The following is an 18,355-nucleotide window of genomic DNA, read 5'->3' as shown; positions in this document are numbered from 1 at the left end:
CCGCCGGGGGCGCTGCGCGCGGGCGGGCTGAGGGCGCGGGGCGGAGGCGGGAAAGCTGAGGCGGCGCCTCGGGGCCGGTATCGGCCGCTGGCACCGCCCGCTGGTAAAATACATCATCGGGTTGCCTTTGAGAGCGTTTTACTGCACATGCAAAACAGTAACTAGTTCTGTAGGTTTAATAGTTCGAGGACTTTTCTTTTTTCCAAGCGTTAAAAGCAATTAGATGAAGACATTGCAGAATCACAGAATCATCAAGGTTGGAAAAGACCTCTGAGATCATTAAATCCATCCTACGACTAAATACTACCGTGTTAAACAGACCGTGGCACTCAGTCCCACGTCCAGTCTTAAACACCACCTGGGCAGCCCATTGCACTGTCTAATCACCCTTTCTGTGAAGAAAAGCCCACTGCACTGTCTAATCATCCTTTCTGTGAAGAATTTCATCCTAATGTCTAAACTAAACCTCCCTTGGTGCAACTAAAGACTGCATTAGTTTCACTTTTGTAGAGTACTAGTCACTGGTGTCACTACATTATTCCCCAGATTTGACACAGATATCCAGACTGTGAGCTTTGTTATTAATATTCAGTAGGGAATACACTGGGCGAATTATAAATGCCTGAAATAATAGGTTCTCATATAAATGTTGGCGAGCTGATGGTGCAAATATGTGACTAGAAATGAATCATACAAAACCCATAGCCAAAGCTACATGTAAACGGCTTGAATTCGCTGTCATTTCTGTGGCACTCAGGTTTCACAGAACATTTTGGCAACTCGTACAAGTATGTCATACAATTTATAAGAAAATTGCATTCTGCCCTTCCAAAAACAGCACACAGCTCAGCAGACTGGCAGGCATGAAAGGGGCTGAATTCCTAGAAACAGGGTGGAGATCAAGTTAAAGGAGCAGGCTTTGCCAAAACAAGCAACTTCAGCAAAGGCCTCGCTTCCAAGAACGAACAGAAGCCAAAAGAGGCGGGCAAGGCTCAGTGTGTGCCACCATTTAGACTCATTACCTTAAGCTCCTTACTTTTGGCACATTTAGCTCTGTTACCTCAATTAATGCTAATCATAATAATTCATAGAAATCACAGGATATGGGAATTGAAAGTGCCTGAACTAATAGATTTTTTTTTAATCATACACCAGGTTTTCTACAACTGGCACCATTTCCTGTGGAACAGTATATTCCATTTTCAGGCAACAATAACTTCAGTCCATAATTCTTAAAGATGCCATATTTCTTGCCTCAATACAGGCCCAGATCTTATTACTGGATGTGCAAGTCCCAAGGTTGTGTTTCCTTTCTGGGACCTAGAAGATTGTAGTTCCCTTTGTGGGTCAATCTGAGCAATTGTATATTACTGTTCTCTCTTTTCAGATCCTTAATGATGTAGCAGGGATAACAAAAGTCACAGAAACAATGGGAGGCTAAGGAAATGAATAATGCGTTCTTATGCTATAATTAATGGGCCACATATGTAGCTAGGTTTTAAAAAACCCCCACCATTGTTCTTATACTCTTTACCCAAGTGTGGGACTTTATATCCATTAAGATCTTAAAAGCTGGCATTTTTTTCCTTGTTCTACACAAATTTTACAAATATCCTGCCAGATCTTCTGGGTTAGTTTATACTTACATAAATAGCTGGTTAGAAGAAAAAAAACACCTTCTGCTCTCTTTCTTTAATCTCACACCACCATTCACCTCATGGATTTATTTTAATTTTTGGCTGAATGTTAATTTTACTTACCAAAAAAATTGAATGAAATAAGAAACACTGTTCACAAATTACAACTTTTTTTTTCTTTTTTTTTACAAATCCTACATTTGATATACTTGTGCCATACAAGCTGTAACTCAGCTTTCTTCAGCATGAATAATGTTCGTGAGTAGGAATAACTGAAGGGCTGACACATAAAAGGTTGGTTGAATTAATTTAAGACAATATCCCTTTCCATTTAAGCAACTATTAACAGTATAGGTTCTGTTTCCTGGTTATGTCTGGCCTGATTAGGAAGAGAATTCAACTCTTCCAAGAGGAAGAAAAATAAAGAAGAAAAAACCAAAAGCATCATTTTCATAACGCGTGTACTCCTGGTACAGGAGTGACGCATACGGTCAGCACTGCTTACGCCTTACTGCTAACTATATAATCCATGTAAATATTTATCATACTGCTATTATCAGTGTAAACATACAGCTTAGTCATATAATGAAAAAGTGACATTGAGATCTTTGCTTAAGAGCAGAAAGTTTAAACATGTTTTAGAAGCAATAGAGCAGATGTCAGAATAGTCACTTTTTCTGAGGGTTATACCGAGGCTTTTCAACATGTAACAATTGCAAAGAAACATCCTGCTATGAATGCATGGATGCAAATTAAATCCATGTCTGAAGGTTATTTTTCTAATTAATGTTGGGAATCTGATAGCAGCACATTTGAAACACTGTTTATGTTAATCTTGAAGGAACTAGTTAGGACTAGCCTGCAAATGTAAGAAGAATGCTGGAGTGTAGTTATGGTAAAGGAACTGTGGCTTTCTCAGACTGTCAGTACGTGACAGTGTTTACAAAAAGCAGAAGAAGAGAAAAGCGGTAACCCAGAATTTGATACACCGAATATTATGAGTCTGTCAGAAAATTAACAAAATACAGATGATCAAAGGAGCAGTTCAAACATGTTATTAGTTTATATACACTGCTACTATTCTGGTTTTGAAAACAACATAATGCCTTGGAAACTGTGGAGACAAGCCCTTTTGAGAGAGACAGATGGAAATAAGATCTGATAGTGAATGTTTTGTATGAATTCAGGGCTTACTCTTCCAGAGTCTTTGATCTAACTCTGCTTTTACTATATAGTCCACCTTTACCAACTTCTTCCTTGCTGGCAGGTTACTTTCTCCAGTTCAGCTGCCAGCATCACTAACACAGTAACTTTATAATACAATATGGACAAATGGAGGGAAAATACAGATGCTTTCTCTCCAGCTTACAGAGACAGAATATATCCTGGAGGTTCTTGATTTGTTCATATAGAATCCCAGAAGACATAGATGAAACATTCGGGTGGAAACTAAAGGAGTGTCTTGGTCTTAATATGGGCTGGAAGAAAGAGACCAGCATCAGAAAGGTTTCCCAACACTTAACAGCCAAAGTTGTGTGATCAGACAATCAGTCATCTCCTGCTTATCCTGATACTTCCATGCTGCAGTGAGACACTTCAGTTAAGCCAAAACATTTTGAAAAACCTGAAAGCCTGAGCTGCTGTATGTAATCAGAAGAGAACTTAAGGTAATGAATGTGTGAACTATGCCAAGAAGATGGTACCAGGTAATCCTTCTGTGCAACTGAAAAGCTTTCTAAAATAGGTGTCAAAAGCAAAGAGAATAGGATGTGACATCACTGAAGACCACAATCTATAAATTAAAAAGTTATTTGGTATGAAGTAAAAAAAGAGTAACCTGCTGTCACCTAAACCCAATTTTAAAAGCTGCATATGCAAACATTTATCTTCCTTTTGCTTGACCACAGGAATAACAGTCAAGAAGTTGTTACTTGTAATAATACTGTACGCAGAAAATATTCTGTTGAATACAGTTGTTTGGGGTTTTTTCAGTGGCAGCATAATTTACATCTCATCATTCACAGTTTATAAAAATCATGAAGTTAAAGTATATTCTGCTGCTGGCAGGGAATTTTTCTTAATACTCTAGCTGTGAAACTTTTGTGATTATTTCCCATTTCTATAAAGCATTCACGTAATGTTTTCTGTTATGAAAACATGGGTTTTGATCCAATTTTTTATGAAATTTGAACTACTTTATAACAAGGACGTGTCGGTATTCTGGTGACATTTGTGTGCTCCATGGCCTGCAGGTGCCAGGACAGTGGAAGCAATGGCCTTCCCAAGGGAGATGAAATGGCGATTTGCTGTTCTCCCAGCTTCCCAGCTCTCAAAGTTGGGCTAATCCAGAGGCAATCCCAGAGGGCTTTATCTGGCACTCCTTGTAAAGAAGGATTTGTCAAAGATAGTACAGTAATTTCACCAGAAATTACATTTAAGCCCCTTCTTGGAAGTCTTTTCTTGCTCTGTATTTTCTTCTGGATATATAGTAGAATTCATGCTCTGCATGTTTTTGTCTTTTTTGCTAACCTTGGTCCTACATTGTATATGCTCACTAGCCTGACTCCTGTTCCCTGCAGAGAGGCTGAGAGGCAGAGGCAGGGGTGAGGAAGCATTTGGAAGAGGGGCTGATACCAGCAGAAGACCACTTCAAAAATTTTACTACACAATTTGGTCTTTTTATTTCTGTTTTCATTCAAAGAGGGAAACTTTATTTCTCTTGGAAGTTTGAATCCTGGAAGTTGTGAGGAGACATAGTATGTCATAGCATTCATAATATCCATAATATTGGAATGGGCATTATTATTTGTTTGAGGGGTTTGTTTGTTTGTTTTGTTGGTTTCAACTTCCTAAAGCTGTCTTTAACATGTTTTTATTTAATAAAACTAAGCCTAATGAAGGCATTTGTCACAGCTCAGAGTGTATTGATCTGCCTTTATTGGCCTTAGTAGTGGCTGACCAGCCTCATCTGGGTCCCCCCAGCCACAGCCCCAGCTCGTGGGCTCAGAGCCCCATTTAAGGTTAGCCTGAGGCCATGGCTCCTTCCCTAAGCAGGCCTGGACCAGGGCTGGTCTCCAGCTGCCCCCCAGCCTTGCTCTGGCCCTTGGTTGAGGGTTCTGTCTCCAGACAGCTCCATCCAGGTGCAATGGCTGCTTTTGACTTCCTGCCCTTGTCTTTGCCCTGCCTTGTGTTTTGGACTCCTGGCTGAACCAGCTGCTGTCCCTGGACATTTCCTGCCCCTCACTCAGGTACCTTGGAGCTGGATCCCCTTCACAGATGTTGTTCCAGAGTAAGGAAGGGGTGAGTACAATATTCAAGGCAGTGAATCTGAAAGTGACAATTCAAAGCTGGGAAGCTCTATTGAAACATTGTTTTTACCTTTTTCATTATTGGCTTTTACAATATTCAGCGGGAATTACAAGACTGCTGTAGAAAGCAGTACAGTAAATTGAGATCAAGTTGGGGTTTTGAAGCACTTAAGCATTTTTTAGCATAGAAAGTAATGTTTGAATTATAATCAAACTGCATAAAACTATTGAATATCACCAAACCTGAGAGTTTACATTTTGTAGCTGAGCGTTACTCAGGTTCAGCTCAGGAGAAATTGCACTCTAACCTGATAAAGTAGAATTTTCTGGCAAATGCAATATATTGTGTTTGGTTAGCTAGTATAGATGGGAAAAGTACACAAGCTTTCAGGAGCAAAATGCTTTATTCAGATCTGAAATAGAAGCAATGGTCTTCAAAGCTCAATAAAAATTGATGTGTGTTTTTTTTTAAACTGCCTTTAGTGCACTGGAGACTACTGATAGCAGCTGCTGGAAATAACTGGTGAGCCTGCTGGGGATGATGCTTTTTGCTGTGTATGTAGAGCAAATAAGCCTCAGTCTTTACCTTGGTTTCAAAGCAGCTTTCACCCTCACTTTTGTGGTAGTGCTGCTGTGGCCACAATGATTGCCTAAGGACAAAGTCAGATGTGCTGTTTCTTGTCAGACCAAGAAAAGCAGGTGGAAGCCTTCCTTCAGACCTGGAGCAGCAGCAGGCGGTGGCTCCGTGCTGTCCTCCTGTGACTGCTTGTCGTGACACGCAGCGGAGAAATGCTCTGATGTGGTGCACTCGCTGAGCAAACAGCTACGACAGGTTGCTGCCTTACTACTCCAGTTTATTTTTCAGTCTGCCTGTCAGTCCTCTGCTGATAGTGCTCTCTAACCTTCTTTAAAAAAAAATCAGCGAGGTGCTTGGGATCGGCTTGAGGCTGTATCCCGGGGATGGGTGGGGCTGGAGCAGGCAGGATTCACATCGCGCTCTGCATGTGCTGAGAGCCGGCGCAGCTCCCAGCTAGAACAAGCAACAGCCCCGGGCTGTCCTGTCCCACAAGCCATCTCCAGTGCAGGAATCGCCCACTTCAAAGGCCCCCCCTGGAAACAGAGCACAGGTCAGGGCAGAGGGCTTGCGATTGGCAAGGAATGAGCACCGGCAAGGGCATAAAGACGTTGCTCAGCCATCTGCAGGGGTGTTATGCAAACTTTCTAGGACTTGTTCAGGTTTCTGGGGATCTTCCAGCTTTCTAGGTAGAAGGGCAAGTTTTTCAACCATTAGTTAGATGAACCCTCCCACTTCCCAGAGTCAAAGAATTCCCATGAGGATTGCCCTGGGGACCTCTTCCTCCTCTTCTAAAAACTTGTGAGAGTCTATTTGAAGCTTTTTCTTTCAGCAGTTCACTAATGTGTATTTCTGCTACCTGTCACATTTATTTCGATTATTCATTCTGTGTTCAAATTTTGGTCCATGTCGAATGAGCTTGAGAAATATATTTTTTAATTACTTTCCTTGTTCTCTTTACTGGCTTTCCATCTATAATATAATGGTCTCTGGCAGCTTTCTGGCTTTTGGCACTGCCGAGTACCTAGATCAGTAACAACAAGGTGACTTGGCATTCTGCGCAGCCGCCTGTGAGGATTTCAGCCAGGCCTTTGCTTGATTAATGAGCACTGGCCTATTCTTGAGATAAATTCATGCTGGATTTTGCCCAAGGGCTACAGAGCGGGCACTCCAGGGAGTTTAGTGGAAGAAATCTGTACTTGAAATGACTTTTCTTTGAGATCTGTTTACTTAATGATTGCTTGCATGAAGGTAATACCACTGATAAGGAGGAAAAGGCAGTCAAAATTGTCAAGAGAAGTACATTCATTAGATTTTTTTTTTCCTCCTACTTGTGTATTACAGCCGGTTCTCCCTTGGAGGAAAGATTATATGGCACACCCTATGCTGGGCCAAGTCCCTGAGATAGGTGGGAGCTCAGAGGGTGTTGGCTTGCATCTGCATGGTGCCTGTCAGCAGTGCCATTTGTTCATCAGGGGCTTGGCACTGAGCAGTTATCCCCCTCCTGCCCCTTCCAGAGCTACTTTCCTTCATGATGACTGGCACATCCCAGTTGATATCAATCACCAGTCAGGTGTATGAGCCTGTTTTAGTTGATTTCCTAAAAATCAACATGTGACAATTTTACCTGCCTGCTGCTCTCCTAGTAACTTTGGAATCAACTGACCAGTTTCAGTCTCCTCTGCCAGAATCCTTGTTGCTTGTGGGCTGCAGCCCCACACCTCCTGCAGCTGCCATCCATGGTCACCCTGCCTGGTGAGGGGAGCTGCTCTGTGCCACTGATGGGAAAGGCCAGAGTATGCTTGCCAGTCCCAGAGCTGAGCCCCAATTCTGGAGAAATGGCAGGATGCCAATTTGTTCTAAAGGGCCTGGCCAGCACTGCTCATTTGCAGCTGTGCCCCCTCCTCAGCTGGGCCTGTGCAGTGAGTTTGTGAGGAAGCTCACGAGCTTTACCTGCCCCTACCATGTGCTGGTTCTTTTCTAAACAGCAGGTCAAATAGAGCTAGGTGGGAGACTTGAAACCCTTGGGTTGAAAATGGGAAGCAGGGAACCTGAGGTGTAAACAAGCAGTGTGTAGGGAATGTGCCAGGCAGCTGACAGTGCTATGATTAAGCTTGACATTTTGACCAGGCAATCAGGGTTAATTTTTCTGCTCTTCATGACTTCTACATCTATAAGGAGTTGAACAACTGTTTGGATGCACCATTGGGGGATGGGTGTTGAAATACTTAGCAAAAAGATCTACCAAGAGTCTAAACTATGCAATATTTGAGTGCTTTTGTTGCTGTATCAGAGAAGTGTTTCTCTGAAGGAGTCATATGTGATTCTGCAAATCCCAGGTTCATTTGCAGAAGGAGAAGAAATAAATGGATATGTGCACAAAAAATGAAATGAAAAAGCAACCGAAGACAAAACACAATATGTGTGTTTTTAGAGTATCTGTCAATCTAAAGTAATAAATAAGTAAACAGAACCTTTTTAATTCGTTCAAGTTAATCCCTTTCAGGGCTGAATTAACTAAAGCATATTCCTATGAAATAACCCTCATTATATAAATCAGTGTGCCGATGGATTACTGATTTTGCAGCCAAAAAACCTCACCAGGATAGGTGTGAAGTTTCCTGATCATCTAATAAATTGATAACTTTGAAGCCTAGTTGTGACAATTTAAATGTCATCACTATTAAACAAGTTGCCAAAATGCAAACAACCATCCTAAGTCATTAAAATGTAATTATAAAGGACAGCTGGGTCTACTATCAATCTGGGCTGTGGGGACTCATAATGGGGAAAAATATGAAACTTTCACACAAACAGAATGAGATTGCTGCATGTGCCAAGCCCAGCCTGCTCGGGAAGCGGGGGAAACGTGTATTCAGTGCACGCACAGTTACTGGTGCTCGCGGAAGGCTTGCATTGCTGAGATGGACACAGGAGTCAGAGGTGGCGTGACACCCATCAGATATCTTCCCTGTCTCTTTGCATATATGAGGAGTCCTTTTGCTTATTACCGGGGTCTGCCTTGCTAATGAGAGGCAGAGAGACTGGGTGGCAGCTACAGTCTAGCAGAAATGCCAGTGAAGTGGGACTAAATTTGCTCTAGTGTGGAATGGCAGTGCAGGTGGTGTAATTGCTGCTTGGAAAACCAGGTGGACTCTAAGTGATAATGAAGGTTTGCTTTTTGGCTGAGAGGAATAAAGGAAAAGTGACTATAAGGCTTTACAGGCATAGACCTGATATGTTTATGAAAGCTGTGTTTAGTTACACTGATAACAAAGTTATTGAACTTTATTTTTTATGTTTATTATTTTCTTGATACTTTGATAAGGCCATGATGTGGGCAACGAGCCCAGTCCCTGCTACGTGTGGTGTAGCTCTAAATTCCCATTGGTTTCAGCTCCATCCTAGTAGGTTCTATCTTTAATTCAGCGATGCAGCGTGCAGTCGATGAGATTTACTGCTGATATGCACTGTGGAAAGGGTGGAATGAGCTAGAACTGTGATACTGCTTCATTAAAATAGTAACCCCAAAAGGAGGCCCTGCAGTCTTTTGGTGTTTTATTTATATGCATTATGGAGCTACAACAGCTGCTGGCTTCCATAATTAAGCCCCATTTTCCCTAAATGTGGTGGAAAGGGTAAAATAAGTGAGAAGTGCTGATCACTGGTAAAATTCTAAAAGAAATCTTTTATGTTATATATCTTGATGCATGTAACAACTCAAGTACTGGGTAGCTTCTTTTTTTGAAGCTTTTATAAATCTGAATAGATTAAAAAAATCTATATGAATGCTTGTGTATTATAATAGTGGAATTATTTTTTCCTATATGTCAGCCTATAGCATATTCTTCTCAAAATGGAGTTGCAAATAATTGCAAGGTGTGTTCTAACTGACTGGTATTCCTAAAATATTTAGGTATCAAATGAATGTATTTTTTTTACACCTATGAAGTAAATTCTTGTGGTGCCTTGGGGCATTCATTGTACTGAAAAACTTTTCCTTTATTCTCACTGAGGAACGTCTGCTATTGCATATGGGTGTTCACAAACCATTCATTTCCTTCCTTTTGTGTAGTTGGAAATGATCTAATAACTGAGTGTTCTGCTGTAATTATCTACCTTTCACTTTTGTAAATTGTAATTTTTGTTTGTTTTGAAACCAGAATCAGTTGGTATGGATCTTAGAAAAACATTTCAGATTATGAACTGTTTCTAATGAACAGATTGTTTTCTGATGCAAATGGAAAGCCAGGTTGAGAGAGGTTTCTCTTTTTTAGGCAGAAGGATGCAGCCTCTCAACAGGCTTTATCCTTATTTTTTGGCAGAATTGGACTGCCCTACTCAAAAGCATAAACAAGCCTCAGCCTATCAACAACAGAAATAGGACACCAACCTGCCAAATATAGGGAAATGAATAAATGGAAGAACAGTAAAAGTCAATAAAGTAGGAAATCTCATGTGGTGTGAATGATTTCCTATATAGCGTAAGCAAGTTTTTTCTGCTGTTTGTTTTGCACAGCTAGACTAAGGGTGAATAAATTTTTGTCACCAGTGCTGTTATGAAAAGCATGCAAATTTAAGAGATCACACTGGCTATTGGACAGAATGGTTGTTTTGGAAGGAAAAATAAGCTTTCCTACAATTTTCATTCACTATCTCCCAATGTGAGACACAATTTACTGCAGGTTTAGGAAATTAAATGTTGGTTTTCCATGTGTACTGAAGCGGTTTGGAAATTAACTTAGCAAAGGTGAAGATACATGGTATTTCTCAGTGCACAGTGAGAGTTGGCAAGATGACATTGTAAAATATCCTTAGTAATAGGCAGTTAGAAAGTCTGCAGGGGATGAGGTCAAAGAAGGGTTAGCAGCTGACATCAAATCAGAAGCCAGATGTGCTGACCCTTAATCATAGGCTTTTGCAGGCTTTTTTTGTACTGCAATTCAGCATAACATTATTGAATTCACCTTTAGATTGAGCTGGTCTGCTTTGACATATACAAGCCCATATGCAAGTTAATGGCTGTGTCATCCACTTCATTATGCAAGCTTTGATAACAGGCCAGCGAGGTGACCTCTGCAAGGAGTGCCACTTCTCAAGGTCCTTAACCATTTGCATTTTTTGGTGAACAGAAAGGGGCACTCCCCATCTAGGTCTTGTTGGATCATTAGTTTTGCACATACAAATTAAAACTGGGAATAGTAATCTATCACATATTTTTTTCTTCTTGCAAAATTACTTAAAACTATTTAATTCAGCACTCTTACAAAAGTTTCCTGCTTCTGTACCAATGCAAAATTTTTGGCTTTGCAAAGGATGCCTTCTTAAGAGACAGTAGTTCCTGCAAAGGCATAGGTGTTAGTGGACTAAAACTAAACGTGTTCAGAAATTTTTAAAGAACTAAAAAATAAAATTAGGGTCTGGAAAAAACAAAGTTAAAAATGAGAGTGCAAACCCTAACTGTTCCATGTTGCTTTTATATGGTCCTGCAGTCTTAGCTCGTGAGATTATTCTGCAGGGTACTTCTGCATTACAGCTGGAGTGAAAGGGGTCTTTCTGTGGCACAGTTCCTGCCAGTTTAACAAATACTTTTGGGTTGCTAATATAAGCTTAAAATAACACAATATTGATGTAATGTTATCTTTATTCAGAGGCTGTGCTTCTGACTTGCTCACTTACACAGTGCTTACTCAACAAACCACACAGTGATCAGTAGTATTAAGGTCAATGGCAACAGATCTGTCTCTCACACTGTGCACTAGAGACAACATTTACTGAATATTGCACCAGGAAACTCATTGCTGATTCCCCTGAAGCTACTTAACTTTCATGCAGCTGTGGGGAAGGATTTTGCCAGGAGCTGGCCAGTGGGCTTGTGACCTTTGTAGTCCTCACTGTGCAACTCACATCCTGAATAAGGCAGCTATGCAAGAGAGAGGGCTTGTTTCTTACATTGAATAATATGACCTTCTGGTGAGGTGTCTTCAGTGGGAATCATGTGTTCCTTCAGTGGATGACCCTGCTGGCATCCTTAATGACCTGGAAATCCACATCAAATGCTATCATCACAGCTATTAGCTAATATCCCAGTTCTCAGATACTGAAACTGCAGGACTCAATGGTCTGATGTCTCCTGTTCACAAGGCAAGGGGGAGGTACATGTATGGGCCAGACTTTTCCCATGCTGGTTTTTAGGCTGCTTTCTGAATTTCTTAGCTCCTATTTCACTCTTACTTTTGTATTCTATCCTTTATTCCTATAAACTGTTGCTATGGGAAAACACAAATCAACTACTTTAGCACTTACACCTGAATTCGTGGTCCTTATTTCAAGTGTACGAGGAGTTTCAAGCCAGTAGGATTGGGTGATTTTGTCTTCTCACAGGAGTTTCACCCACGAGTTTGGTCACTTCATTTCTGAGGAATGCAGCTGTTGAGGAAGTTTGTCATCACAGATTAAAAGAAAATGGCTCTTTAATGCTGCTTTCCCAGAGACAGCTTCTAGTTGCCTGAGAAGCCTCCACTTTTTGCTGAAGACTTTGCTCCTTTAAACAGATATATTTCACTTGCAAGTCTTAAGTCTTCAAAGTATAAACTTACTTTATATAGGCTGTGCTTTCTCTTTGAGCCTTGATTTGCAAAGGTCATGGATATAAAATACAGGATTTATAAACCATGGGAAAGGCATCTGTGTTGTGCCACTACTCTGCTGGGACAAGAGGCGCTGCATGAATCTCCAGCTGCACGGAAGGGGGAGACCTTGCAATCTATCAGCTGTAATCCTCATGAAAAAGACACCAAAAAAGTAACTGCTGGTTTATTTTCTTTCTGAAGTGACTGATGCCAGGATCAGTCAGCAGGCTCAGCTGAGAGGGAGGGCCTGATGTACCTTTTCACACTTTGGTTTTAAAGTTCCCTCTGCCACTAAATGAAAGGCAGGGAGGGGAATTCCTGCCAAACCCAGAGCGCGACTGTGCTGGTGGGTGATGATGTGCTCTGCTGTAGCAGGACCTTAGTGAGTGTGTGTTTAAGACATTAATGTCATTTTGCAAACTGGACCCATGTTTTACACCAAATTTGCTACAGAACTCTAATGCACCGGAAGAAACTGGGTATTCTACAGTAGCTTAATTAATGTTAAGACATTTGAAGTTAGTTAAATATGAAACAGTTCCATAATGAGAATGAATTCCTCTGAGATATTATTTTTTGTTACTTTTTCTACTGCATGGCCAGCTTTGGACTGGAGGTTAAGAACAAAAGCTGGACGCTTCTGCTGGAATTCTTCATCTAGAAATAATTACTGAGGGCAGTGCTGTAACTTATCTTTCCATTCCAGACGTGACAACCCTTCCAAGTGATTAGGGGGAAGCAGACCTCTCCATTGAAATTTTTCAGGTTGTTCTGCAGACGCAGGAAGATATTTATACTCTCTTCTTGTATTTAACTTGATCTTTGTCATTCTGTGGCCTGAAACATCTGTTTTAAACAACAAAAGCAGGGATTATTAATCACTATCCTATAGGAAGGATTTAATTCAGTAACAAACTGCATAGCTATAGAATCGTTCAATAACTGCAGCCTTGCTGATAGCACGGATAAATTGAGGTTTTCATTGTATTGAGATGTCAGTCTTGCATCTGTCATCACTGCTAAATAATTTTTAAAGGCTTAAAAAGCCCAAGAGGTATCCTGTCCCTGGATGAAATACCAAATTCATTTGTTCCTATCTCCTGGGTGCTATTTTTGGAAATAGCAGAAAAACCAGACAAATCATTCTAGTAACTACATTCATATTTATAGCTTAATCCTATGAAAGGGGGATAAGTAAGGCAATTGTAGCAATCTGTAGGAACCAGAATATGCTTAGTAGCATGTTCACATTTTCTTTTTGGAGAAAATATTAAAATTGGAAAGTTGTGTGATCCTTAAAGATTTCTCTCTGAGAGGGAGAGGAACTGCAAATGGGCACAGAAGGGATGTCTGGAAGCAGTCCCTGTATGCTCAGAGAAACAACATGGAAATGAGAGAGTGCAAAACATACCAAATAAAGTAAAATTTTTACTTCATGGTATGTACACTAATTTTGTATTTTTAACATGAAGCAATAAATACAGAAGTGATCCAAACAGCTGGATAAATCTAACTGCTGCAAACCTGGGGAGATCTTGGGTGTGAAAATAAGCTTTGTGTTCTGTGGCTCAGCTCTTGAGTTTTGGGCCTTTAGCTCTGGATTTCTGCAAGTACAGGATGGGAAGTCAAGAGTGCGGCCCTGCCAGTCTGTGCAGTGGGCTGAGCAGCACATCTCCCAATCACACTGGGGTTACAGGAAGGGAAACCCTGAAACTCAAATATAAGTGATACATTTTACCACTTTCTGTCTCCTCTTTAATAACCATCCTGATTTTCCCAGATTTTACAATTGGGCTTTACTGGTTCTTTTCAGTCTACCTAAATCCACCAGTTGATAAATGTTTTCTTCCTGTCTATAATCAGAAAAACAAATGCAAATGTTACCCACTGTGAGACCTTCCTCTGCACAGCTGGGCTCATGCCTTGGGTGAAAACAGCTGCTTGCTGTACTTTGAGTGGGAACACCAGCATGTCAGTCTGTACAGGGAGACCATGGAAACAGGCTGGCAGTCAACTCTGGTGTTCTGGACTGTATGGCAAGGACATACTGAATCTGCTGGCTGCAAATAATCCCCAGCAATGCTTTGTAAGAAATAATCTAATGCATGTAGGAGGGGAGGATGTATTTATGTAAATCAACTTGAAGCATCCTCAAGAATTAATGCATTAAAGTGGTTAGGAAAGCCAGCAGTGAATAATAGGTGTGGAGACCTCCTGTTTGTCAGCAGAAACTGGGAAATGGCTGAAGCTGAGGCAGCTCTGTGCATGCCAAGTAGATACAAAATAATTGTCAGCACTAGAAAAACACTTGATAGCAGTAACTCAAGTAATATGTTGTATTTAATTCAAATGTATGAGTATCATTAATACTGTGTGTGCTGGCATGTAAGTACATAGCAAAATTAATTATTTCATTAATGAATATTAGCATTTTCATGGACAATCTTTACGGAAACAAACTTTCTTTGTTCTCTATGAAGTTGAAGAGAATTAGATATCTGTAGTTCTTTTAAAGTCTGGCTTTTGATGTCCAAAATTGACAAAAAATGCTATTTTAAGACAATGAAATTGTGGCAGACAATTTTTTTAATTTCATTTTATTGGAGCAGTCTGAAAGAGGTAGAAATCCTGCTCTGTTTCTATTACCTATGTCATGCTGTGTGCAGTATTGGAGCAGCAAATAGTTTTTTCTAATATTAGCATACACATGAAGGAGACCAGATGTCATGTAGTTTTCATAATCTGGCTTAATTTTAGAGAGAAGTGGCTACGGTTGACAATGCTAATAGATTTCATTTTATTTGTGGCTGTAGGGTGTGTAATGATGCAGGTCTTGGGGTGGGTACAGATCCTGGCTGAGGAGCAGAAGAGCCTGAGGACTCCCCCACAGAAAGAGCAGAGCCCTTGATCCATGTTATGTAACTTCAGAGGCTCTGTCTATTGGACATGACATGGTCCATGTCTTCTAAAGGAGCTATCAGAATTGAAAAAATTAAACTCCTGAGTGAATGCTTCATTTGTAATGTTTATTCTCAGTTAGTGGCTTTTGTCTCATTCTACTCAATGAGATTTTCCTTAATTCAACTAAAGCAACTTTGCTGTAGAAACAGATGTGCATACATTAGTATTTCCTTTTCTTTCTATAGATTGTCTTTTCTTTCTGGTAGAATATTTTCACAGTAAATAGGAACAGTTTACCTTGGTCCTGGAATTAACAGTAACTTGGACTTCCTCAGTTTATTAATGAAACAGAGTTTTAACTGATATTATTAAAAAAAAAATAAAATAAGCTGTATATCTGTTTTGTGGCCAGATCAACATTGTACTGGAATCACAGACTGTTTCCTATCTCCTTATTTCTCATATTCAGAAAAGACATGTTTCTCTACAAAGTTCACAAAAATCTCAACAGACAACTTTTGGAAGTTCCAGTATCTGTTAAATAGCAATTTTTCAAAGTACTCACTAGAAACAAATTATCTAACAGCCCTGTGACAGATTTATTTAGGGATAAACACACATACTGGTTTGGTAAACAGCTTTTAGTTGCTTACATTCAAGTTGTTTGCTTTGCTCCTAAAAGACAAAATTGGACCTTTTTATGGCAGTCCTAAAGTAATTTCTAATTCAAACTACATCAGATGGAGGAAAGAAGATGAAAACCAAACCCCATTATTTTATCACAGTCTTTTTTTTTTGAGCCTAGCTCATGTTAGACATATAATAAACCAAACTCTGAGTATTTCAGTAATTTAATCTATGTAAAATTTGACACTAATTGAAAAAAAAAAACCAAAACTAACAAACCCCATAACCAAATTTTTCTTACAGGGCAAAACCACTGGCTTTCTGGGACATGTGTCTTGCTCAATTCCAAGCTGACATATTAAAAATAGACAAATAATGTTTTAAGAAGGCAAAAAAGCTTAAGATTTCTTCATGTGGTGTTTTCTTCCTCACTGTTGTTTGAAGTTGCTATTACCATTACTAAATCCTCCACTGAAAAGAGCAGATGCCCATTGGTTTCAGCCCCACTGATGCATATGGTTATGGACATATAATCCACATTGTTCGGCCTTCCTGATCTTCAAAACCTTAAACCCCATTGCTCAATACACAATCAGCTCTTCTTTTCCTTGAATCAGGTTAGTATTTCTAATCTGAGAAGTCAGTGTTTTCTAACCAGCTCTTTGGAGTGACCGAGACATTCCATCGTTCTGAGCAGGTGGGCAGTTCTGGGTGGCTGCTGCCCTTTGAGGTGCCCACACACCTGAAGGGTTTGCACAGGAAGAGTGGGAAGCATCCCCAGTCCATGCAGGACCTCCCTCCTTCTGCTGGTTTGCACCTTCAACTGAATCTATAAAATATTTGCAGGAGGCAGGATCAGGCGTTTTAAAGAATATTCTTGCTCATGACTTACTAATGAAATGTCACCTTATTTAAGCAATAATAGTAATGATGTTCCAGGTAAGTAGCAGTTATTAACTTCCATTAGGCTGAAAACAATTTCTTCAGCAATGTCCCTCAAAATGACTGTTCTAATTTGGCACATATTGTTTGAGTAGTAATTACTGTGGTAACATTTTAAATGCATAGGGTGCCTTTCATTTTAAATAGCAAACCTGCAGTAAGTAGAGGTAGAAGTTGAGAGGAATTAATGGATTTTGACTAGACTATTCAGAACAGGCTAGAAAAGGAAAAATTTGAATAGTGTTAAAAAAAGAAATGTAGTTTGGGTTGCTCTTTCATGCAGACAGAACTCAAAACAATTGATAGGATTTTGTCTAAGATTTGCTAAATTTGCTTTTTGTCTGACATCAGTCAAGAAAATGTTGAGTCCTGAAAGTATGAAGAAAATTGAATAATATGAAAATGGGTTTTAAATTATTTTAGTGCCTTCCTTTGCATGTCCAAAGGCATGAACTTGCAGGCATACTTACTCATCAGTGGGCATATATGAAAGCAAATATTTTTAGTGTTTTATACACACTGCCCTGCCATCCACCCTGCAAATCCTCCCCAAATGCAGATAAAACCTTCTGGCAACTCAGGAGGACTAAAACATAAAGCACAGTAATTAACATGCATAAGTGTGTGCTTGTGCCATATTTTTATATTTGAAATTTAAAGCGGGCTCACTGAAAACCTCCATCTGATGACCTGCACTTGAATCAGCTGCAGGTGCATCTAGAAATCAAGAGAAAACAGGCTTTGGATAAAACCTGCCCCTGAGTGCTTTACTATACACCTTCATCCCTAATGTAAGGCCTTCTCATGGGGGTAGTGGTTAAAAATATTCAGCAGAAATCTGCAAAATGGAAGTGATGACAGAGAAAGACTGGTAACAACTACTTCCAGTTCAGGTGATTTGAAGATGAGTCCAGTTTAGACCATCTTCTTGCTATGGAAGATGTCCCAGTTACCTTTTCTGGGAGATTTATTCCCATATGCAAAGGCATTTTGTGTGAAAGGTGTAATGAAAACCAGTGTATAAATAGTGAAATTACTACCCAGTGCTGCTTGCATCACAAATGGGCATATGGATATTCTCTGGGTCTTGTCCCAGAAACTGTTGAGATATTATGGTTTAGGAGAGGTGTGGGGTTCTAAGCAAGTCATTGAATCATTTTCCATCCAACAGCCTTTTTTTAAAGAAGATCATTGAAATTCTTATGGCAGTAACTGAATAGGATATTTGGCAGGTGCCTCAGTGTTCCTGTTTAAATAATGCAGAATTAACATCACCATTTAAGAAACCCTGAGTGTTTCTTAAATAGAATAGCTAGGCTATGGATTCAAACACAGAAAGTGTGAACAGTTATCAAGGAACCCTTACAGGACCAAGTGAAATTAATCTTGAAAGCATAAGCATGTGTGCTGCATCATGCCAAGGTCCATCCAGGTGCTCCTTGGTGACAATGGCATGTACAGGAATAAGATCCATAAACAGTGGCATTTCCCCAAGCATTCTCCCAGCTTCTGCATCTCCTGCAGTCCTGGAGCTGGCTGTCGTGTCTTTCTATTGCATGGACAGACTTCCCCAAGTACCTGTCCACTGATTTTTCAAGTCACAGCATTCTGTGGCAATGATTTCACAGGTTCATTCACATTAAAGAAGTAACTTCTCCTAGAAGTAGAAGTAACCTTCTAGTTTTAGTCCATGTTCTTTATCTTTTGTATTGGAACAATCAATCCTTTTCACCT

The sequence above is a fragment of the Motacilla alba genome, chromosome 9 (genome assembly GCF_015832195.1).
Source record: "Motacilla alba alba isolate MOTALB_02 chromosome 9, Motacilla_alba_V1.0_pri, whole genome shotgun sequence".
NCBI classification, from domain to species: domain Eukaryota; kingdom Metazoa; phylum Chordata; class Aves; order Passeriformes; family Motacillidae; genus Motacilla; species Motacilla alba.
This window is presented reverse-complemented; position numbering follows the sequence as displayed.